The 25,381-nt window shown below is 47.8% G+C and overlaps 1 pseudogene; it reads left to right on the plus strand.

Annotated features, from left to right (window-relative positions):
* The first annotated feature begins 15,373 nt into the window (after positions 1 to 15,373).
* On the plus strand, positions 15,374 to 16,421 carry LOC101042856 (glutathione S-transferase A3 pseudogene; annotated as a pseudogene).
* The last annotated feature ends 8,960 nt before the right edge of the window (positions 16,422 to 25,381 follow it).

Raw genomic sequence — 25,381 nt, forward strand, 5'->3', positions numbered from 1 at the left:
CCAGTGCGTAGTCATGGCAGCCTTAGGTATTTGAGACCAACCAATCCTCCTGCCGAAGACAACCATAACTCATGCAGGCATGAGTCTGTAAGCATTCTTGGTCTGTAAGCACCTTTTGGAAGGTTTCCTATCTGGGACAGAGATAGACGCTTTCTAATAGTCAAGTAAGTTAATAACTGCCTGGGCAGAAAATGCAGTATTCAGCTAATTCCAAACTTGGAAGGAATTTTCTACCTTTAAGTTTCATCTTCTTAAAACTCATCATTTTGAGAGTACTTTGGAGTTACTTGAGTATTAATTCTCAGCATGCATTCAACCTAATTACCTTAATGTCCCAAGATTTTAATAATGCTTACAATTTCCATGTCGATTTTCATCAGGGAGCCTTGTCCTTGAATGCTGCTGCTGTGACTTCCTGTCGAAGGTCTTTAATTGGAACACACCTGGGCAGAGCCGTCCCTTTCACATGGAGCACAGAAGCAGCTGCCATGCTCAATTTGCAGTCCTCTGTTGCACGGGGATTTTTTTTTTTTTTTTTTTTAGGAGTTTAGGAGTGGAGGTTTAATACGAAGGAAGAAAAGAAAGAGGAAAACAACTCTTTCTCTGGTGGAAGGGAGGAAACTTCTGAGAGGAAAAGACCTTTTGTTTTTTAAGATCAAGTTTTGCTCTTGTTGCCCAGGCTGGAGTATAATGGCGCCGTCTTGGCTCACTGCAACCTCCATCTCCCGGGTCCAGGCAATTCTGCCTTAGCCTCCTGAGCAGCTGGGATTACAGGTGCCCACCACCACGCCTGGTTAATTTTTGCATTTTTAGCAGAGACGAGAGTTCACCATGTTGGTCAGGCTGATCTCGAACTCCTGACCTCGTGATCTGCCTGCCTCAGCCTCCCAAAGTGCTGGGATTACAGGCGTGAGCCACCGCACCCGGCCTGTACAGGGATTTTGAAGAAATCTACAGTGTTAGCAGAACCCATGGGTATCAGTGTCATAAGTATGCTTTGCATCTAAGAAACATGTTTTCTTAGACGCAACACTGGGGAAACTATATGATTTCTCTCTTACCCACCCACAGGAATGAAGTCTTACTGCATTTATTGGCAATACCACATGGTTGAATCTTCATTTACTTATTTTCTGTTTTCCAATCTTTTCATTTTCTTGCATGTACACCTGAAAGTTGCCTTCAGGCCGGGTGTAATGGCTCACACCTATAATCCCAGCGCTTTGGGAGGTAGGCGGATCACCTGAGGTCAGCTTGAGACCAGCCTGGCCAGCATGGTAGAAACCTCTACTAAAAATACAAAAATTAGCTTGGCATTGTGGTGCACACTTGTAATTCCAGTTAGTAGGGAGGCAGAGGTTGCAGTGAGCCAAGATGGTGCCACTGCACTCCAGCCTGGGCCGCAGATTAAGGCTCCATCTCAAAAAAAAAAAAAAAAAAAAAATTGCCTCCAAAATTTTGAGTGAGATAAGGTATAAGAATATAAAATGGGCCGGGCATGATGGCTCACACCTATAATCCCAGTACTTTGGGAGGCCGAGGCGGGTGGATCACGAGGTCAAGAGATCGAGACCATCCTGGTCAACATGGTGAAACCCCATCTCTACTAAAAATACAAAAATTAGCTGGGCGTGGTGACACACGCCTGTAGTCCCAGCTACTCGGGAGGCTGAGGCAGGAGAATTGCTTGAACCCAGGAGGCGGAGGTTGCGGTGAGCCGAGATCGCGCCATTGCACTCCAGCCTGGGTAACAAGAGCGAAACTCCGTCTCAAAAAAAAAAAAAAAAAAAAAAGAATATAAAATGAAACTTTAAAGGTATTTTTTTTAAAAAAGCGGGCTGGGCGGTGGCTCAGCTCCTGGGGAAGCTGAGGCGGGAGAATTGCTTGAACCCAGGAGGTGGAGGTTGCGGTGAGCTGAGATTGAGCCATTGCACTCTAGCCTGGGCAACAGAGCAAGACTCCGTCTCAAAAAAAAAAAAAAAAAAGGAAAGAAAGAGAAGTGTACTGTTTTGGTTTTTTACCAAACAAGAAGGGATATTTTGAGACAGGAGACTTTAGATTTAACAGTGATAATAAAAAGAAAAATGGGAGGAGGCTGTCTTACCTGAAGTCTGGCAGCAGAGTTACCCAGGTCATCCTATTAATATCCTGCTTAGGAAGAGTTGGGACACAACTCTTAGGTTTTATCTAATTCTGCAGGGAGGTAGGGTTTTATCCCTGAATTGTTTTAGAAACCATTGTTTTATCTTCCTTACAGAAGCTCGTCACAACTGGGTGGTTCCTCTGACTGTATTCTCTACTAAGGTAGATAAAATCACTAATAAATAGTGCCAATAGAGTGTGCACAGCTATAGACTTACTATGTTTTAATGATTAAGCAGTCAAAGGTGTTGTAAGATGTGTTTAGTACTAGAAGATAAGCATGTATGTTGGAAATAGCTCTCTTTAAAACCCCAAGAGAGAAAGTAGTGTCACTCCAGTCATGCTTGTGCCTTTTCTTCCCTTAGAAGCTTTTTGGTGGGCACGGTGGTTCACGTCTGTAATCCCAGCACTTTGGGAGGCCAAGGTGAGTGGATCACTAGGTCAAGAGATCGAGACCATCCTGGCCAACATGGTGAAACCCTGTCTCTACTAAAAATATGAAAATTAGCTGGGTGTGGTGGCACGTGCCTGTAGTCCCAGCTACTAGGGAGGCTGAGCAGAAGTCACCTGAACCTGGAAGGCGGAGATTGCAATGAGCGGAGACTACACCACTGCATTGCAGCCTGGGCAGCAGAGTGAAACTACCACAAAAAAAAAAAAAAAAAAAAAAAAAGAAGAAGAAGTGTTCATTTTCTCCTAGTGGGGGAGGTATGGAGTGCTTCTCTTTGTTTGTTTCTTTGAGACAGGGTCTCACCGTGTCACCCAGGCTGGAGTGCAGTGGCATGATCTTTTGGCTCACTGCAACCTTTGTCTCCTGGGTTCAAGAAATTCTCCTGCCTCAGCCTCCCAAGTAGCTGGGATTACAGGCACGTACCACCACGCCCAGCTAATTTCTGTATTTTTAATAGAGACAGGGTTTCACCATGTTGGCCAGGCTGGTCTTGCACTCCTGGCCTCAAGCGATCCACCTGCCTTGGGCTCCCAAAGTGCTGGGATTACAGGCATGAGCCACCGCGCCTGGTTGAGACAAGCTAACTTCTTTCCTCATCTGAACTACTGGAACAGCCTCCTTAACCTGATCTCCCCGCCTCCATCATGACTTACAAGACTTCTGCCAACCTTCCCTCATCCACTGTGTCCCTATCATATCAGCTGCCTTTTAATCTTTACTCGTGCCAAGTTCATTCTTTCTGCTGGAACCTTCTTTCTTCACATGGCTGTCTCCTCCTCATTCAGGCCTCAACTCAAGTGTCACCTCTCCAGAGAGGCTCTCCCTGACATTCCTAGCTAACTACGCTAATTATAAAGTTCCAAGGATGCGCTGCAGAAAAGACATCCATCCGCTGACAGGGCTCTGGGCTAGTCTCTTCCCTATGGGAGGAGGGGCAGGAGCTGCTGAGGCTTATGATTCTTCTTCAGCCATCTGACACCCAGCCGATGAGGGACAGGTCGAGGACAGCCAGTGCTTCCGCTGGCTCCTGGTCATTACATGTAGCACACTCCAGGTAGACATGTTCTTCCTGGCTCCCATATTATGAGCTCTGTCTGTTCTCCTCTGCTGTCTTCCTGCCTTGAAAGGATCTAATATGAAAGCACTTTCACTTTTTTTTTTTTGAGACTGAGTCTTGCTCTGTCACCCAAACCCAGATTGCTGTGGCTCGATCTTGGCTCACCGTAACCTCCACCTCCTGGGTTCAAGCGATTCTCTTGCCTTCCTCAGCCTCCTGAGTAGCTGGGACTACAGATCTGTGCCACCACATCCAGCTAATTTTTTGTACTTTTAGTAGAGATGGGGTTTCACCACGTTGGTCAGGATGGTCTCAATCTCCTTACCTTGTGATCCTCCCATTTCGCAGGTGTGAGCCACTGCGCCCGGCAGCACTCTTTTTTTTTGAGACGGAGTTTCGCTCCTGTTACCCAGGCTGGACTGCAATGGCGCGATCTCGGCTCCCCGCAACCTCCGCCTCCTGGGCTCAGGCAATTCTCCTGCCTCAGCCTCCTGAGTAGCTGGGATTACAGGCACGCGCCACCACGCCCAGCTAATTTTTGTATTTTTAGTAGAGACAGGGTTTCACCATGTTGACCAGGATAGTCTCGATCTCTTGACCTCGTGATCCACCCGCCTCAGCCTCCCAAAGTGCAGAGATTACAGGCGTGAGCCACCGCGCCTGGCCTCTTTTCTTTTTTTTTTTTTGGAGACAAAGTTTCACTCTTGTTGCCCAGGCTGGACTGCAATGGCATGATCTTGGCTCTCTGCAACCTCTGCCTCCTGGGTTCAAGTGATTCTTCTGCCTCAACCTCTCAAGTAGCTAGGATTACAAGCAAGTGCTACCATACCCAGCTAATTTTGTATTTTTACTAGAGACAGGATTTCACCATGTTGGTCAGACTGGTCTTAAACTCCCAACCTCAGGTGATCCACCCACCTCAGTTTCCCAAAGTGCCAGGATTACAGGTGTGAGCCACCACGCCCGGCCAGCACTTCTACTTTCTTAAAGTAAAATGTTCTCTATTCATGGGCAAGAGATTACCACCTCCCTGACTGGGACCTTCAGCTAATGCCTTTATGTCTGGGCATTGCTTTCTTTGCTATGAAGTAAGAACAGTACTTGCCCTATACAATTAAGGGGTGATCTATTCCAAGAGTTACTTGATGACTGGGCGCAGCGGCTCACACCTGTAATCCCAGCACTTTGGGAGGCTGAGGCGGGCGAATCACTTGAGGCCAGGAGTGCAAGACCAGCCTGGCCAGCATGGTGAAAATTAGCTGGGCGTGGTGGCATGCGCCTGTAGCCCCAGCTACGGGCTGAGGCAGGAGAATCGCTTGCACTTGGGAGGTGGAGGTTGCAGTAAGCCGAGATTGCGTCACTGCATTCCAGCCTGGGTGACAGAGCGAGACTCAGTCTCAAAAAAAAAAAAAAAAAAAAAAAAAAAAAAAAAAGCTGGGCACAGTGGCTCACATCTGTAATCCCAGCACTTTGGGAGGCCAAGGTGGGCGGATCACCTGAGGTCAGGAGATCGAGAGCAGCCTGGCCAACATGGCAAAACCCCGTCTGTACTACAAAAATTATCCATGCATGGTGGCAGGTGCCTGTAATGCCAGCTACTTGGGAGGCTGAGACAGGAGAATCACTTGAACCCAGGAGGTGGAGGTTGCAGTGAGCTGAGATCATGCCACTGTATTCCAGCCTGGGTGACAGAGCAAGACCCTGTCTCAAAAAAAAAAAAAAAAAAAAAAGTCAGTTGATGATTCCATGGTTCCTATGGACATATAATAGTAGACTATTGGCCAGGTGCGGTGGCTCACGCCTGTAATCCCAGCACTTTGGGAGGCCGAGGCGGATGGATCACCTGAGGTCAGGAGTTCAAGACCAGCCTGGCCAACATGGTGAAACCTCATCTCTATAAAAAAAGAAAAAAAATAGTAAACCATCACAAAATATGTAACTCTGCCCCAACCCTGCCCCAATCCTTCTACTACTCTCTCTCCCATGGAAGGAAGCTCAGAGCCACCCTGACCACTCTGCATTTTACCTGCTCTCTCCATTAGTCGGTGACCTAAGGCTGCCTCATTGTTTCTGAGCACTGCTCATGTCAGCTGTTCTTCCATGCTTCCTTCAGCCTATACCCCAGAAACAGCTGCCCCTTCGCCTTCATTCTCTCCCCATTCTGTGACAGATACTGCCTTCCACTCCTTCCTAACAGAACCCCGATTTGGTTCAGGATGGCAATATGCCTAAGAATACTTGCGGCTGGGCACGGTGGCTCATTCCTGCAATCCCTGCACTTTGGGAGGCCAAGACAGGCAGACCACCTGAGGTCAGGAGTTCGAGACCAACCTGGCCAACATGGTGAAACCCCGTCTCTACTAAAAATACAAAAAATTAGCCGGGTGTGGTGGTGGGCGCCTGTAATCCCAGCTACTCAGGAGGCCTGAAGCAGGAGAATCACTTGAACCTGGGAGGCAGAGGTTGCAGTGAGCTGAGATCAAGCCACTGCAGTCCAGCCGAATCAAAAAAGGTGAAACTCTGTCTCAAAAAAAAAAAAAAAAAAAAATTGGCTCCTCAGCCTTGCACCCCCAGGGAGAGACTTGCCTTCCAGTTCCAGTCAATGTAATAATGGGAGTAGCTGGGAGTAGCAGGTGGAGTCCACGGAGCGGGTGCCCCTTCCCAAACAAAACCTCACAAGAGACTTTTGGCTCTGTTCTTTTTTCTCCCCTAGAACCTGGAGTGTGATGCCCAGAAGTGCGTGAACTGGTCTGTGACCACAAAGATGTTAACCGCACGCTGAGATTGGTGGAATGGAGACTTCAGTGAGCCTACATGCAGATGACACGGTGACACCAGTGCCCAGCCTGAGCTGTTTTCTTCTGGCTCTCTGATTACATGAGAAGAATAAACCCCTATGCACCTTGGCCTCATCCCCTGGGCTGTCGAGTTTTGCAACTTTGGGGCAGGTTTAAATTTTTTTCTAAATTAAAAATTGGGGCCAGGTGCAGTGGCACAGGTCTGCAATCCCAGCACTTTGGGAGGCCGAGGCAGGTGGATCGCTTGAGCCCAGCAGTTACCAATGAAATGGAGTGATATCTGGGATTTTTGCTTCAAAATAGAAGGGAAGTGGGTCAGGCTATAGATGAAACAGGACTGATCATAGTTTAGTTGACAGTTGTTGGAGTTGGGTGATTGGTAAGTTTTCTTTTTTTTTTGACACAGAGTCTCACGCTGTAGCCCAGACTAGAATGCAATGGCGCCATCTCGGCTCACTGCAACCTCTGCCTCCCGGGTTCAAGCGATTCTCCTGCCTCAGCCTTCTGAGTAGCTGGGATTAACAGGCACACATCACCATGCCCGGCTAATTTTTTTTTGTATCTTTTTTTTGTAGAGACAGAGTTTCACCATGTTGGCCGGGCTGGTCTTGAACTCCTGACCTCGTGATTCGCCTGCCTCAGCCTCCCAAAGTGCTGGGATTATAGGTGTGAGCCATCGCACCTGGCCAATTGATAAGTCTTAAAAAACAATTATCTTTCGATAAATTCCCAGGAATGTTGTGTGAACACTTACGAGCTTGGCATTGTGTTATGAATTGGTTCTTTTTTTTTTTTTTTTTGAGAGACGGAGTCTTGCTCTGTCACCCAGGCTGAAGTGCAGTGGCTCGACCTTGGCTCACTGCAACCTCCGCCTCTGGGGTTCAAGCAATTGTCCTGCCTCAGCTTCCCAAGTAGCTGTGCTGTGACTACAGGCATGTGCCACCATACCCAGCTAATTTTTGTATTTTTTAGTAGAGGCGGGGTTTCACTATATGTTGGTCAGCTGGTCTTGAACTCCTGACCTCAGGTGAGCCACCTGCCTCAACCTCCCAAAGTGCTTGGATTACAGGCGTGAGCCACCAAGCTTGGCCATTTTTTTCTTTTTCTTTTCTTTTTTTTTTTTTTTTGAGACAGCATCTCGCTTTGTCACCCAGGCTGGAGTGCACTGGCATGATCTTAGCTCACTGCAACCTTCACCTCCTGGGTTCAAGCAAACCTTTCCCCTCAGCCTCCTGAGTAGCTGGGACTGCAAACACCCACCACCATGCCTGGCTAATTTTTGTATTTTTTGTAGAGGTGGGGGTCTCACTATGTTGCCCAGTTGGTCTCAAACTTCTGGGCTCAAGGGATCCTGCCAACTTTGCCTCCTAAAGTGTTGGGATTACAGGCCTGAGCCAGCTCACCCGGCCTGAATCAGTTCTTTTCCACACTGCTAATTGCCACGTGCTTAAACTCCATGGTTTGTGATTCCTGAAACACATTCGTCTTCTCCTAATGTAAATGATTTGAAAAGAAGGTAAAAGGTATGCTGGTTCCTGCCCCCACCCCCCCACCCCCCCCCCCCGCGCCCAACACATGGGCTAAAGGGACACAAAAGGAAAAGAATGATGTTAGTAAGAAAAGGATTAATTATGTAGGGCGGGCGCGGTGGCTCACACCTGTAATCCCAGCACTTTGGGAGGCTGAGGAGGCAGATCATGAGGTCAGAAGTTCGAGACCAGTCTGACCAACATGGTGAAATCCCATCTCTACTAAAATATAAAAATTGGTCAGGTGTGGTGGCGCATGCCTATAATCCCAGCTACTCGGGAGACTGAGGCAGGAGAATCACCTGAACCTGGGAGGCAGAGGTTTCCGTGAGCCAAGATCGTACCATTGTACTCCAGCCTGGGCGACAGAGTGAGACTCTGTCTCAAACAACAAAAAAAGGCCAGCTCACACCTGTAATCCCAGCACTTTGTGAGGCCTAGGTGGGTGAATCATAAGGTTAGGAGATCGAGACCATCCTGACCAACATGGTGAAACCTCATCTCTACTAAAAATACAAAAATTAGCTGGGCGTGGTGGCTGAGGCCGAGACGGGAGAATTGCTTGAACTCATGAGGCAGAGGTGGCAGTGAGCTGAGATTGCTCCACTGCACTCCAGCCTGGTGACAAAGCGAGACTCCATTTCAAAAGAAAAAAACAAGATACACTTTCCTAATCTTAACCTCCTCTTCCTAGGGGCAGCCATACTCCCTCCTTGCTCTATAATTTAATCACCCAGATACACAGCCCTAAATTTTGCTTTACCTGTTTTTGAGCTTCCTTTGTTGTATCATATTCCATTTCATGAACACCACAATGTATTTATTTATTTATTTGTTCATTTTTAAGACAGAGTCTTGGCTGGGTGTGGTGGCTCATGCCTGTAATCCAAGCACTTTGGAGGCCAAGGTAGGCAGATCACCTGAGGTCGGGAGTTCAAGACCAGCCTGACCAACATGGTTAAACCCCGTCTTTTTAAAAAAATAAATAATAAATAAGTAAAAAGAAAAAAAAAAAAGAGTCTTGCTCTGTCACCCAGGCTGGAGTGAAGTGGCCTGATCTCAACTCACTGCAACCTCTACCTCAAGGGTTCAAGTGATTCTCATGCCTTGGTCTCCTGAGTAGCTGGGATTACAGGTGCCTGCCACGACGCTCAGCTAAGTTTTTTTTTTTTTTTTTTTTTTTTTTTTTTTTTGAGTTGAAGTCTCATTCTTGTTGCCCAGGCTGGAGTGCAGTGGCTCGATCTTGGCTCACTGCAACCTCCACCTCCTGGGTTCAAGCGATTCTCCTGCCTCAGCCTCCCGAGTAACTGGGATTACAGGCATGCACCAGTATGCCCATCTAATTTTCTGTTTTTTTCAGTAGAGATGGGGTTTCTCCTTGTTGTTCAGGCTGGTCTCGAACTCCCGACCTCAGATGATCGGCCCGCCTCGGCCTCCCAAAGTGTTGAGATTATAGGCATGACCCACCATGCCTGGCAATTTTTGTAGTTTTAGAAGACATGGGATTTCACCCTGTTGGCCAGGCTGATCTCAAAGTCCTGACCTCAGGAGATCCCCCAGCCTTGGCCTCCCAAAGTGCTGGGATTACAGGCATGAGTCACCGTGGCCAGCCAACCACAATATATTTAATCCACTTTATTATTGCTGGACATTTGCGTTGTTTTCAGTTATTTGCTATTGAGAACAACTGCAAATCAAGATTAGTGGTTGCAGAATTTTCAAACCGACACAAAAGTAGAGAAGGAATGGCGTAATGAACCCCCATAGCGCTATCAGCAGCTTCAACAATTAACACTGCAATGCAATTGTTTGAAACGAGGAACGCACATCAGAATCTCTGGGGGTGCCTTTGCCAAACACAGAGGCTCCAGCTCAGTCTCTGGAGATCCTGAGTTGTTGGCTTGGCTTGCGGGTTGGGAATATGTAGTTTGCAAGCATTCCCCATGTGACTTGGGGGCAAACCTCTGAGTAGGAATCACTGTTCCAGTGACTCCCCTTTACGTGTATTCTTTAATGTGACTGATATCGCCTGGTTCCTGCTTTAGCTTTCCTTTTTCCTTTCTTTTATTTATTTATTTATTTATTGAGACAGAGTCTCACTCTGTTGCCCAGGCTGGAGTGCAGTGGTATGATCTCAGCTCACTGCAATCTCTGCTTCCCAGGTTCAAGTGATTTTCCTGCCTCAGCTTCTGGAGTAGCCTGGGACTACAGGCGTGCGCCACCACACCCAGCTAATTTTTGTATTTTTAGTAGAGATGGGGTTTCACCATGTTGACCAGACTGGTCTTGAACTCCCGACCTCTGGTGATCTGCCTGCCTCAGCCTCCCAAAGTGCTGGAATTACAGGCGTGAGCCACTGTATATGGCCTATTTATTTATTTATTAGAGGGAGGGCCTTGCTATATTGCCCAGCCTGGTCTTGAACTCCTGGGCTCAAACAATGATCCCACCTTGGCCTTTATTTCCAAAGTCAGATTATAGGTGTGAGCCACTGTGCCCAGCCCCTACTTTTTTTTTAAACTACTCCTTCCTTCACACTCACACTAGCCACACCGAGACACGTTTATTCTTCTGATCTTTTTCTCACTTCCTGGCTTTTGCACATGCAGTTTCTTTCTTTCTTTCTTTTTATTTTATTTTATTTATTTTTTAAGACGGGGTTTCACCACCTTGGTCAGGCTGGTCTTGAACTCCCGACTTCAGGTGATCCGCCCGCCTTGGCCTCCAAAGTGCTTGGATTACAGGCGTGAGCCACCACGCCTGGCTCTTTCTTTCTTTCTTTCTTTCTTTCTTTCTTTCTTTTTTTGGAGGCAGAATCTTGCTCTGTCTCCCAGGCTGGAGTGCAGTGGTGCGATCTCGGCTCAGTGCAACCTCCACCTCCCAGGTTCAAGCGATTCTTGTGCCTCAGCCTGTGGAGTAGCTGGGATTGCAGATATGAGCTACCACACATGACTAATTTTTGTGTTTTTAGTAGATACCTGGTTTCACCATGTTGGCCAGGCTGGTCTTGAACTCCTGATCTCAAGCAATCTGCCCACTTTGGCTTCCCAATGTGCTGGGATTACAGGCGTGGATTACATGCAATTTCTGTCAAAGACACTCTTACCTTTCTCCTTCTTCTGCCTAATTTATCCTTCAAATCTCTTTATAGTGGCTGGATCAGTCAGGGACCTGAGAGAAAACAGAAGCACACCTGGCAAGATTTTTTTTAACTTGTATTTTTTAAAGTTTACATAGAGTAAAACTGAAGTTTTGGTGCTGTACAGTTCTGATTTTAATACATACACAGACTGCGTAAACACCACCCACAGTCAGGACACAGAGCACCTCCATCATCTCTAAACTCTCCCTCTTGCTGTTTCTATCACACCCTTCCCTGACAACCAATTATCTGTTCTCCATCACTGTGGTCTTGCCTTTTCCAGAGTATCATATAAAGGGAATCACATAGCATGTAACATTTTGGACTAGCTTCTTTCACTCTGCATGCCTTAAAGATTCAACCATGTCGTTGTGAGCATTAGTACATCTTTCTTTTTATCTTGGAGTAGATGCAGTATTTCATTGAATTGACGTACCACAATTAGTTTAACCATTGACATGTTGAAGGACATTTAGATGGCTTCCAGTTTTTTGTGATTATGAATAATGATGCCACAAACATTCAGGTACAAGTTTTCCTGTGAAAATAGTTTTCATTTTTCTAGGGGTAAATGTCTACAAGTAGGATTATTGAATCACATGGTAAGTGGATATTTAACTTTATAAGAAATTGCCAAGCTGGTTTGTATTTATTTATTTATTTACTGAGACAGCATTTCACTGTGTTGCCCAGGCTGGAGTGCAGTGGTACGATCTCAGCTCACTGCAACCTCTGCCTCCAGGTTTAAGCGATTCTCCTGTCTCAGCCTCCCGAGTAGCTGGGATTACAGGCTTGTGCCACCACACCTGGTTAATTTTTGTATTTTTTGTAGAGACAGAGTTTCATCATGTTGGCCAGGCTGGTCTCAAACTCCCGACCTCAGGTGATCTACCTGCCTTGGCCTCCTGAAGTGCTGGGATTACAGGTGTGTGCCACTGTGCCCAGCCCCAAACTGTTTTCCAGAGTGGCTGTACCATTTTGAACTCCCACCAGCAGTGTATGCGAGTTCCAGGGGCTCTTCCGTCTGAGCAGAACTTGGTGTTGTCAGGGTGTTTTTTGTTCCAGACATTCCAATATTTAAGTTGGTATCTCATTGTGATTTCGTTTTGCCCTTCCCTAACAGCCAATGATGTTGAGCATGTATCCATGTGCTTATTTGCCATCTATCTTATTTGGTGGAATATTCATTCAAATCTTTTCCCCATTTAAAAAATTGGCTTGTTCCTTTTCTTATTGTTCAGTATTGAGAGTTCTTTATATATTCTAGATATAGGTCCCTTGCCAGATACGTGATTTGCAAATATTTTCTTCCAGTCTGGAGCTTTTCTTTCTATTCTCCTAACGGTGTCTCTCTCTCGAATTTTTTTGAGACAAGGTCTCACTCTGTTGCCCAGGCTGGAGTGCAGTAGTGTCATCATAGCTTACTGTAGCCTCAACCTCCCAGGCTTCAGCAATCCTCCCCTTAGCCTCCTGAGTAGCTGGGGCTACACGTGTGTGGCAACACATCTGGCTAATTTTAAACCTTTTTGTGGAAACAGGCCTTGCTATGTTGCCCAGGCTGGCCTCAACCTCCTGGGCTCAAGTGATCCTCCTGCCTCGGCCTCCCAAAGTGCTGGGATTGCAGTTGTGAGCCATGGTGCCTGGCTCTAACAGTGTATTTTGGGGACCAGACTATTTTTAATTTTGGTGATGACCAATTTACTGATTTTATCTTGTATGGATCAACTTTTGGACTCATGTCTAAGAACTTTTTTTTTTTTTTTATAAAGATGGGGTTTCACCATGTTGGCCAGTTTGATCTTGAACTCCTGACCTCAAGTGATCTGCCCACCTTGGCCTCCCAAAGTGCTGGGATTACAGGAGTGAGCCACCACGCCCAGCCATGTCTAAGAACTCTTATCCTTTTTTTTTTTTTGAGATGGAGTCTTGCTCTGTCACCCAGGCTGGAGTGCAGTGGTGTGATCACGGTTCACTGCAGCCTTGACCTCCCAGCTGAAGTGATCCTCCCATCTCAGCCTCCTATGTAGCCAGGATTACAGATGTGTGCCACCACAGTCAGCTAATTTTTGTGTTTCATAGATGGGCTTTCACCATGTTGCTCAGGCTGGTCTTGAACTCCTGGGCTCAAGCAATCCTCCTGCCTTAGCCTCCCTAAGTGCCGGGATTACAGGCTTGGGCCACCATGCCCAGCCAGTTGGAAGGTTTTTAACTATAAATTCAATTTCTTTATTAGACATGGGATTATTCCACTTATATATTTCTTCTTGGGTAGTTTGTGGCTTTCAAGAAATTGGTTCATTTCATGTTAAGTCGTCAAATTTATGTAAATAAGAGTTATTTATAGTATGCCCTTATCTTTTTAATGGCCATGGTATCTTTTGTGATACCCACTCTTGTTCCTGACATTGGCAATTTGTGTCTGTCTTTGTTTCTTTGGTTAGAGGTTTATCAATTTTACTGAATTTTTTTTTCCAAAAAACTAGCTTTCAGTTTCATTGATTTTCTTTTTATTTATTTGTTTGTTTTTGTTGTTTTATTTTTTATTTTTATTTTATTTTTATTTTTTATTTATTATTATTTTTTAAGATGGGGTTTCACCATGATGGCCAGGCTGGTCTTGAACTCCTGACCTCAGGTGATCCACCCACCTCGGCCTCCCAAAGTGCTAGGATTACAGATGTGAGCCACTGTGCCCGGCCTTCTTGCCCTTTCTTATGAACTGAGTTGTATCCCCCAAAACTTATATGTTGAAGCCCTTATCCCCAGTGGGATTGTATTTGGAGAAAAGGACTTTGGGCTGTGATTAGGTTTGGATGAGGTCATGAGGGTGGGGCCCCCACGATGAGGTCAGTGCCCTTATAAGAAGAGACACCAGAGAGCTTGCTCTATCTATGTGATACACTGAGGAACGGCCATGTGAGAACACAGTGAGAAGGTGGCCATCTGCAAGTCATAAAGAGAGCCCTCCCCAGAGCCTGATTGTGCTGGCACCCTGATCTCAGACTTCCAGCCTCCAGAACTGTGAGAAATAAATGCCTGATGTTTAAGCCATCCAGTCTGCAGCATTTGGTTACGGCAGCCTTAGCTGACTAAGACATCCCTTGAGGTGACAAATGCCCCACGCCCTGCCCCAATTCTGGGGATAGGGCTCACCATCCTTGGCTGCAGAAGCTGCTGATGGACCTGGATCTTGGGAGCTGTGGTAATAGCTCAAAATGCTGGGGTCCTGGGGTGAAGGGCCCAACCCAGAAAACTGGGGCAGATGTGGGCCTGGCTCAGGGGATTGGTGGGGGTGGTGCTCTGCAACAGACGTGGCACAGCAGAACTCCAGCCTGAAGTGCATTTGGGGTTATTTGTAGCTTCTGGAGTGAAGTTTAAGTCCATTGCATCCACAGCCGCTCACCACTCTCGCCCCTTACCATGTCGAGGGTTAGCTCCTTTAATAAGCAGGCTGGTCACCGAGAAGCAAGATGCATGGCACAGGGCATCCCGGGGTCTTCAAGGGTGACACTCTCAGTGTTTAGGGCTTGCCCTGTGCCCTCTGGGTTGAGCTGGCCGGCCTCCCTGGGCCAGCAGCCTCTGGGCACTCGGCAGCACAGTCAGGCTGGCCTGGGGTGGCCAGGCAGTGTTCTGTGACCTCACCTTCACTCTCCTGCCCAGCCGGCTGTGTCTCACTAACCCCCTCTTTTTTTTTTTTTTTTTTTTTTGAGACAGAGTCTTGCTCTGTCGCTCAGGCTGCAGTGCAGGGGTGCGATCTTGGCTCACTACAACCTCCGCCTCCCAGGTTCAAGCGATTCTCCTGCCTCCCAAGTAGCTGGAATTATAGACGCATGCTACCACACCTGGCTAATTTTTGTGGTTTTAGTAGAGATGGGGTTTTACCATGTTGGCTAGGCTGGTTTCAAACTCGTGACCTCAGGTGATCTGCCCATCTTGGCCTCCCAAAATGCTGGGATTACAGGCATGAGCCACTGCGCCTGGCCCACACTCACCTTTTTAAGGTCAGGATGGTTCCTGGCAAAAGTGTCCGTTCCGGGGGAGGCTTCCAAACATAGGATTTGGAAGATATAAGAACAGAGCACGCAGAAGACCATGTTAGCCAGAGAGGGCGGCCACACTCCAATGATGCCTTCTCTATTACTTGAAGCTTCTTTCTGTTCAGCCATTAAAGAAGAAACTTGACGAAGTAGGAACAAGGTTATATTTCTCAATTGCAAACCTTTGTGAAGGAACAGTTGGCCTCTAAAGGCTTTTCTTTATTTAAATTTTTAATAGAGATGGAGTTTTACCATGTGGCCCAGACTGGTCTCGAATTCCTGAGCTCAAGTGATTCACCTGCCTCAACCTCCCAAAGCCCTGAGATTACAGGGTTTTTGGCCACTGCACCTGGCCAAAAGGCCTTCAAGTTTCAAATATTCAAGAAGGGGGCCTTGAGCTGAACAGAGACCCGCTGGACTGATTAGAGAAACCAAGGACTGATACCATGGTGGGGAAGCCCCAGCTTCACTACTTCAATGCATGGGGCAGAATGGAGCCCATCCGGTGGCTCTTGGCTGCAGCTGGAGTGGAGTTTGAAGAGAAATTTCTAGAACCTGCAGAAGATTTGGAAAAGTTAAGAAATGATGGGTATTTGATATTCCAGCAAGTGCCAATGGTTGAGATTGACGGGTTGAAGCTGGTGCAGACCAGAGCCATTCTCAACTGCATTGCCAGCAAATACGACCTCTGTGGGAAAGACACAAAGGAGAGAGCCCTGACTGATATGTATACAGAAGGCATGGCAGATTTGTATGAAATGATCCTTCTTCTGCCCTTATGCCGACCTGAGGAAAAAGATGCCAAGATTGCCTCGATCCAAGAGAAAACAAAAAATCGCTATTTCCCTGCCTTCGAAATAGTGTTAAAGAGCCACGAACAAGACTACCTTGTTGGCAACAAGCTGAGCTGGGCTGACATTCAGCTGGTGGAACTTCTCTACTTTGTGGAAGAGCTTGACCCCAGCCTTATCTCCAGCTTCCCTCTGCTGCAGGCCCTGAAAACCAGAATCAGCAACCTGCCCACAGTGAAGAAGTTTCTGCAACCTGGCAGCCCAAGGATGCCTCCTACAAATGTGAAATCTGTAGAAGCAGCAAGGAAGATTTTCAAGTTTTAATAAAGCAGCCATGGAGGCCAAGAATATGCCAGGCCGATATTCTAAAGCTTTGCAACAATAAAGTGCTTTACCTAACTGTTGATTGTGCCTGTTGTGAAGCTAATGAACTCTTTCCACTTATATGCAAATTAAATAATAAAAAACTCCCATTTGCCAAAAAAAAGGAAGTGTGTTTTTTTAGATCCTTAATTAATATTTATGAATTCTCTTACCCTGTGCTAGTAGCCTGGTGTTCATTTGTCCAAATGCATTTATTTATTTTTATTTATTTTTTTGAGACAAGAGTCTTGCTCTGTCACCCAGGGTGGAGTGAAGTGGCATAATCTTGGCTCACTGCAACCTCCGAATCCCGGGTTGAAGCAATTCTCCTGCCTCAGCCTCCCAAGGGGCTGGGATTATAGGCACCCATCACCACACCTTGCTAATCTTTGTATTTTTAGTAGAGACGGGGTTTCGCCATGTTGGCCGAGCTGGTCTCAAATTCCTGACCTCAAGTGATCCACCCACTTCAGCCTCTCAACATGCTAGAATTACAGGTGTGAGCCACCGCGCCTGGCCAAAGTGTACTTACTTTTGAGAACAAGCTTTGCGGTTGCCAAATGTGTTCACAGATGCCGATGCCTCCCCTGTGAGCAGGATCCCAGGCCCATCACCTGCCCCAGCTCTTGTCCTCATCCTCACTACCTTGGCCAGGTGCTGTTGCCATGAACAGCCACTGCCATGAGCAGCCTGTCCCACTGTCCCCTCTGCCTACTCGCCCTCTGGGTGCTGCAGGGGCTTGGCACGTGGGGAAGGTTCTGATGCAGGCTTCCTCCCTGTTTTGTTTTGTTTTTTTGAGACGGAGTCTTGCTGTGTCGCCCAGGCTGGAGTGCCATGGCATGATCTCAGCTAACTGCAACCTCCGCTTCTCAGGTTCAAGCAATTTTCCCGCCCCAGGCTCCTGAGTAGCTGGGATTACAGGCGTGTGCCACCATGCCTGACTAATTTTTTGTATTTTAGTAGAGATGGGGTTTCATCATGTTGGCCAGACTGGTCTCTAACTCCTGATCTTGTGATCTGCCTCGGCCTCCCAAAGTGCTGGGATTACAGGTGTGAGCCACCATGCCCAGCCCTGGTTATTATGTGTGTGTTTTTCTGTATGTCCTGACCCTTCTTCATTGCACCTAAAAGTGGTATCCGGGTGCAGGCGTAACCAATGGTGGATCCAGAAATAAGAACTTAGTGTGATAAGATTTTTTTTTCGACACAGAGTTTTTGTTCTTGTCGCCCAGGCTAGAGTGCAATGGTGCGACTTCGGCTCACTGCAACCTCCGCCTCCCAGGTTCAAGTGATTCCCCTGCCTCAGCCTCCTGAATAGCTGGGACTACAGGCATGCCCCACCAAGGCCAGCTAATTTTGTATTTTTAGTAGAGATGGCAGTTCTCCATTTTGGTCAGGTTGTTATCGAACTCCCGACCTCAGGTGATCCACCCGCCTCGGCCTCCCAAATTGCTGGGATTACAAGCATGAGTCACCACATTCAGCAGTGATAAGATTCTTACAACCTGTCCCTGTCTTACAGCTGGCCATTGCCTGAACCCTTGGTCTTTTTCAGGAGCTGGGCTGTCTACACCTGTTGAAAATGAAACTGGAGCGGCCAGGAGCGGTGGCTCACACCTGAAATCACAGCACTTTGGGAGGCTGTGGCAGGTAGAACACCTGAGGTCAGAAGTTCGAGACAAGGCTGGCCAACATGGCGAAACTCTGTTTCTACTAAAAATACAAAAATTAGCCAGGTGTGGTGAAACATGCCTGTAGCCCTAGCTGCTTGGAGGCTGAGACAAGAGAATTACTTGAACCCGGGAGGCGGAGGCTGTAGTGAGCTGAGATCACACCACTGCACTCCAGCCTGGGGGAGACAGAAAGACTCCTTCTTAAAAAAAAGCAAAAAGAAAAAGAAAATGAAACTGGAATTCCTGACATGGGAATTTGGTGTTTTCTCCTCACTTCACCAAAACATTCACTTCTAGAGTAGGGGTTCAGGAAATTGGCATGTGACGTCCAGAGTTGTTTTGGAATGTCACAGTCTAACTTCTTTTTTTTTTTTTAACTGAAAGGTACCCAGCAGTGGCCAGGGACGTGGTCAGGGAGCAGATTCTGTCTTGATGCGTCCTTTAGGGATCCTGGGGTGGAGTCTGCCTAGAGCCCCATCCCAGGGCCATGTTAAGCACCTTTTGTAGACATTGCGTGTGTGTGTGTGTGTGTGTGTGTGTGTGTGTGTGCGCGCGTGTGTGTTTTGAGACAGAGTTTCATTCTTGTTGCCCAGGCTGGAATGTAATGGCAGTATCTCGGTTCACCGCAACCTCTGCCTCCCGGGTTCAAGAGATTTTCCTGCCTCAGCCTCCCAAGTAGCTGGTATTACAGGCATGTGTCACCATGCCTGGCTATTTTTTTGTAATTTTAGTAGAGATGGGGTTTCTCCATGTTGGTCAGATTGGTCTCGAACTCCCGACCTCAGGTGATCTGCCTGCCTCGGCCTCCCAAAGTGCTGGGATTACAGGCATGAGCCACCGTGCCCGGCAGATATTATATTTTTATTAAAATGTCAAATCTGTGTTCCTGTAACAGTGCAGAGCAGTATTTCTGAACCATTTGACACGTGAGGCAGAATGTCGGCGTTGTCTAGATATCTGTGTGGGCTGCAGTCTGGGTCCTGGGGAGCTGTCTAGTGATGTGGCAGCTGCAAGGCCCATTCCAGGAGGAACCTCGCCGTCCTCTGGGGAGTTGAGTGCTGGGCCCCCTCCAGCCCCTAGCTCCAGGCCTCCTGCCCTGTGGGACAAGTCTGCAGGGTTGGGACGCTCACGTTGCCTGATCTTGTGACAGCATGGGCTGCTCATGGAGCAGAACATGGGAACCGTGCTGCTCGGATGTCACACTGCGCCAGCCTGACCAGGGCCATGATGGTGACCAGCCACATGGCCGTGGTTTCTAAGCACACCTTTTACATAAGGAGATGATTTAATAAAGCATTGTCTTAAAAAAAAAAAACTGGGCAGATGGAAACAGTTTTCATTTTTTTTTTTTTTTTTTTTTTTTTTTGAGACGGAGTTTCGCTCTCGTTACCCAGGCTGGAGTGCAATGGCGCGATCTCGGCTCACCGCAACCTCCGCCTCCTGGGCTCAGGCAATTCTCCTGCCTCAGCCTCCTGAGTAGCTGGGATTACAGGCACGCACCACCATGCCCAGCTAACTTTTTGTATTTTTAGTAGAGACGGGGTTTCACCTTGTTGACCGGGATGGTCTCGATCTCTCGACCTCGTGATCCACCCGCCTCGGCCTCCCAAAGTGCTGGGATTACAGGCTTGAGCCACCGCGCCCGGCTACAGTTTTCATTCTTGTCGAACAGTTTGTACTGGGTATCCTTCAACTGCAGCAGTAGGGATGGAGGCTACACAAGGAAAACATGCTGTTGGCAAAAATGCTGACCTCCAGAATGGTGCTGGGTAGAATGTGACCATTTCCCGTTTGGGGTTGTTTGTTTTGTTTTGTTTTTTTGAGATGGAATTCTCGCTTTGTCGCCCAGGCTGGAGTGCAGTGACGTGATCTTGGCTCACTGCAACCGTTGCCTCTTGGGTTCAAGCGGTTCTCCTGCCTCAGCCTCCCAAGTAGCTGAGATTACAGGCATGCATGACCCCACCTGGCTAATTTTTGTATTTTTAGTAGAGATGGGGTTTCCCCATGTGGGCCACACTTGTCTCAAACTCCTGACCTCAAGTGATCTGTGCACCTTGGCCTCCCAAAGTGCTGGGATTACTGGCGTGAGCCACTACACCCAGCTGAAATGTGACTGTTTTCTACATGAAATTGCTATATGAGCTCATTTTGAGCTTTGTATATTTATTTTGGTAATGAGAACTCTGTGGGATTATCCTTCAGAAATCAACAATATATATCTCTCAAAACTGAATATACACATTCCCTGACCCAGCAACTCCATTCCTAGGTAGATAGCCAATGGAAATGCTAATATTTTGTTTATACAAAGGCAAAAATGTCCATAGCAGTGCTTTACGCAATAGCCCCAACAGAAAACTACCCAAATACCCAGTTGCCTACCGCCTGCAGGGAATGGAGAAATAAATGGTGTATTCACCCAATGGAATACTATACAGCACCAAGAATCAGTAAGCTCTTGAGAAGACATGGAGGAACCTCATCACGTAATGTTGAGTAAGCAGGCCAGCAAATATAGGAGTCCATACTGCATGATTCCGCTCATGTTCCAAAACAGGCCAAATGAATCCAGACAATAGAAGTCAGGATAGTGGTTATAGTTCACTAAGTTTTAAAAAATCCATGATTGCAAATGGTTTACAGGGTACAAAGTGCCTTTGCATATGCATTTTCTCACGTTTCGCTCATTTTCATGCCAAGTGGACTTTGTTGAGATATTATTTACATATAAAAAATGCATAAATTTTAAATGACAAGTTCAATGAATTTTACCAGGTAACCCACACCGAGATCAAGCTACAGAACATTACAGAACTTCTGAGAGTTCCCTCACATGATTTCCTTTGATCATCATGACAAGCTCAGGACAGCAGAGCCATTATCTGCCCTTGTCACCTCTGAGGAACATCAGCCTGAGAGGCCGAGACTTGCCATGTGCCAGTGCCCCCCTCAGGGCTGGGATGGTGCTGCCCTCATGGCAGAGAAATTGCTGAGAGGCTCTCAGCAGCCTTCTCAGAACCCTCTGACTTGAGCTGGCATCATTAGCCTATGAGTTTGCTTTCTGAAAAATGAGGCTCTGTCCCCTTGCTACATAGCTGGGCAGGGAACTGGGGAGGTGAGGTGGGTGGCACTGGCTAGTTATTTATTATTTTTATTTTATTTTATTTATTTATGTTTGAGACAGAGTCTTGCTCTGTTGCCCAGGCTGTAGTGCAGTGGCGCGATCTCAGCTCACTGCAACCTCTGCTTCCCGGGTTCAAGCGATTCTCCTGCCTCGGCCTCCTGAATATCTGGGATTACAGGCATGCATCAACACACCTGGCCAATTTTTGTATTTTTAGTAGCGACGGGGTTTCACCATGTTGGCCAGGCTGATGTGAACTCCTGACCTCAGGTGATCTGCCCACCTTGGCCTCCCAAAGCACTGGGATTACAGGCGTCAGCCACTGTGACTGGCCCTGGCTAGTCATTTTTAAACTCCATTTATTTTCCAGAGCTATCTGCCAACTATCGCCATTCTGGACAATGCCCTGGAGTCTGAGGGTTGGCAGTGCCAGGAGAGGGATGCTGGTGTCTGTGAGAAACTGCTCTCAGGGAGGGAGTGGCCACCAACCAGCCCAACTGGGTGGGCAGGGCGCCTGGGAGAGACAGGCAGGTGCTGCACAAGAGCCAGGCTAGTGTGGGCCTCATGCTGAAGCTTCAGGGCCGGCTCAGTGTAGGTGCACTCGGGGTTCAAGTCTCACTACCCCCAGTCCTGGCCTGGGCCTGGGTGAGGTTTGAGGGCTGACCCAAGGCAAGCCCAGAGAAAATTCAAGGTGCACATTGAGCTTTCCTGCGGCCTTCTCTCTCCAGTTCCAGCCCCTTTCTCAAACTGACTGCATCCCCAGGACAGGGTCCTGGGGGCGAGGCCAGAATCCCTGTGTGGCCTCTTTTTTTCTTTAGGGGCGACTGGTGGGCTCCTGGGGCAAGGATGCCCTTCCTCACTTTGCTCAGAGCTCTGGGAAATTTCTGGGTCCTCTTTGGAAGTCCTCGAAACTCTCCCGGTCACGAATGAAGGTCCCCATCCTCTACTGGAACTGGAACTCTTTGTTCTGGAAAGCTGAGTACTATGGGGCGGCCTGGGTCAGAGGCCACTGCCTGGTGTTCCCTCGGGGCAGAGTCCCCTCTAGCCATACTCTCACTGGCTTCTGAAAGAGGAAAGCTGAGGAACTGGGTGACTCATCCCATTTCTGGAAAAGAGGATCAGAAGTTCAGATGGGCGTGTTTATGACTGAGGTCTGGATGAGATGACACGATAAACATAAGGAAGGGCTTCACAAAATGTAACAAAGACTTGCGCAGCAGCCCATGAAGAAGCCTTTACTTTTCCTTTTCTCTTCTTTTTTTTTTTTTGACACAGAGTCTTGCTCTGTCGCCCAGGCTGGAGTACAATGGTGTGATCTTGGCTGGCTGCAACCTCCACCTCCTAGGTTCAAGCAGTCCTCCGGTCTTAGCCTCCTGAGTAGCTGGGATTACAGGCATCTGCCACCACGCCTGGCTAATTTTTGTATTTTTAGTAGAGACAGGGTTTCACCATGTTGGCTAGGCTGGTCTCGAACTCCTGACCTCAGGTGATCCACCTACCTCGGCCTCCCAAAGTGCTGGGATTACAGGCGTGAGCCACCGTACCCGGCCAAAGAAGCTTTTAGTTTTTCTGTTAAAAAAAAAAAAAAAAAGAAGCCAGCTGGGCGAGGTGGCTCATGCCTGTAATCTCAGCACCTTGGGAGGCAAGGTGGGTGGATCACCTGAGCTGAGGAGCTCGAGATCAGCTTGGCCAACATGGTGAAACCCCGTCTGTACTAAAATTATAAAAATCAGCCAGGTGTGGTGATGGGTGCCTATAATCCCAGCCACTTGGGAGGCTGAGGCAGGAGAATCGCTTGAACCCGGGAGGCGGAGGTTGAGGGAGCCGAGATCACACCATTGCACTCCAGCCTGGGCGGCAAGAGTGAAATTCCGTCTCAGGAAAAAAAAAAAAAAATTCCAAAGCCACAAATGAGCCTACACCATCTGCCTGAGTCCAATTCCAGGAGGTAGGAGAGGGTGACCTTTGGTGGCCGAGAAGGATGTGACGGCTCTCTGTGGAGAGCAGCTGTTTATTCTTAATGAATAGTTCCACATGGACCCACATCGGGGATTTGCTGTTCTTTAAAACATGGCAGAAAAAACCCCAAAACAGAAATTCCTTTGTATACCAGTCACCCCTTTTCTCTTCTGTTTTTTGGCTAACATTAGGCCAGGGACACATGGTGGCCCTAGCTCAATGGTGGCCCTAGCTCAGTCTTTCCTGGGACTCGGTGACAAGCCCAGGGACAAAGAAAGACCAGTCTCTATTTCGACCTACTCCAAAGGGTACCCATTAGGGACAAGGCAAAGAAACACACTGCGATTTTTATAGGGAAATCTCAAGGGATTAAAGTTTCACTCACTCTGGTAAAATAAAAACAAAAACAAAAACAAAAAAGCCCTCGTTCTGTTCCCCGGAACTGAGCTTCTGAGTAACAACTGTCAGCCTCTGCCCACACACAGCTCAGTCTCGATTTGCAACAAGATCCTGGATGCTGGGCTTTGATATGAATGCTAACCCTTTGATTTCAGCACCTGTCTGTCCTGGCTGGGTTGTAAAAGTAGGGCGGGGGTGGGAAGCCATAACCACTTCTAGACAGGAAGTTGTTAAGGCAAAAAAACAGGTGAAGTGTTGCAGCGAGTACAAACGCAGCCACACCTCAGCCTGGGGTTCCTTCCAGAGAGATAATGTACCAGATGACAAAAGTCACACAGCTCCATGCGATCTGGGTGAAGGGAAACTTCCTGTTTATTTCAGTCCCTTCAGCCTGGGGGTGGAGAGGGAGCAGAGCTGGAAGCTGTGCCTATTACTTTCGTTAAGCATCAAAGCTACTGGATCAGTCCAGAAGATTGTGGCATTGCCTGTTCCATCAACCATGCCCTCCCGCTCCCACCAAGGACGCGACAGAGATAATACCATGAGAATATATGAGTTGCTCAAAACTGGCACCAGATGCTGTCAGCAGGCTCGTTTTAATTTCACAGCATCCTTCTGGGGATGGGAATAGGAGGGAGCGGATACAATCCTCTTTTTTTTGTTGTTGTTGAGACATAGTCTCACTCTGTCGCCCAGGCTGGAATGCAGTGGTGCAATCTTGGCTCACCGTAACCCCTGCCTCCTGGGTTCAAGTGATTCTCCTGCCTCAGCCTCTTGAGTAGCTGGGATTACAGGTGCCAGCCACCATGCTCAGCTAATTTTTGTATTTTTAGTAGAGAGACAGGGTTTCACCATGTCAGCCAGGCTGATCTCGAACTCCCAAGCACAGGTGATCCACTCGCCTCGGCCTCCCAAAGTGTTGGGATTACAGGCAGTGAGCCACGCTCAGCCATTTCTTTTGTTTATTTTGTTTGTTTGTTTGTTTGGTTTTTTGAGACGGAGTCTCACTCTGTTGCCCAGGCTGGAGTGCAATGGTGCGATCTTAGCTCACCACAGTCTCCGCCTCCCGGGTTGAAGTGATTCTCCTGCCTCAGCCTCCCAAGTAGCTAGGATTACAGGCGCCCACCACCTAGCTCTGCTAATTTTTGTATTTTTAGTAGAGACAGGGTTTCACCATATTGGCCAGACTGGTCTTGAACTCCTGAGCTCAGGTGATCCACCCGCCTCGGCCTCCCGAAGTGCTGGGATTATAGGGGTGAGCCACTGCACCCCCCCTAAATGACGAAATCACAGTGAACTAGCAGCTCAGAGGCTGAGTCAGGACCTGGCTTGGTCTCAGACCCTGCCCCCACTCCAGCTACTTCCTTTTAAATATCTCTAATCACTCTGTTTCTTGGGACTTTAGTTTTAGCACTGGGACTGCCCTGATTAATTCCTTTAGCAATGCTCACACCCATAGGTACGCCATTTCCACCCTCCCCACCCTGGGGCTCTCTGGAGAAGATGATCCAATCCAGGGCCACCCAACACCTCACAGCAGTGCCAGGTAATTCTCAGGATGGTAGAAAGGGCTTCTGAGCTCAGCGCAGGGATGCCTGACCTTGTTCACGCCTGTGGAGAAAGGTAGAAATCCACAAGCGGAGGATGCTGAGAGGCTGGATCCCTCATGCATTGCGGGAGGGACTGCTAAATGTTGCAGCCGCTTTGAAAAACGGTTTGGCGCCGGGCATGGTGGCTCACGCTTGTAATCCCAGCACTTTGGGAGGCTGAGGCGGGCGGATCACCTGAGGTCAGAAGTTCGAGACCAGCCTGACCAATATGGTGAAACCCCGTCTTAAAAAGAAAAAGAAAAAGAAAAACCGTTTGGTGGTTCCTCAAAAGGTTAAACAAAGAGTTACCATTCGCCACAGCAATTC

This window comes from Saimiri boliviensis, chromosome X, assembly GCF_048565385.1.
Source record: "Saimiri boliviensis isolate mSaiBol1 chromosome X, mSaiBol1.pri, whole genome shotgun sequence".
NCBI classification, from domain to species: Eukaryota; Metazoa; Chordata; class Mammalia; order Primates; family Cebidae; genus Saimiri; species Saimiri boliviensis.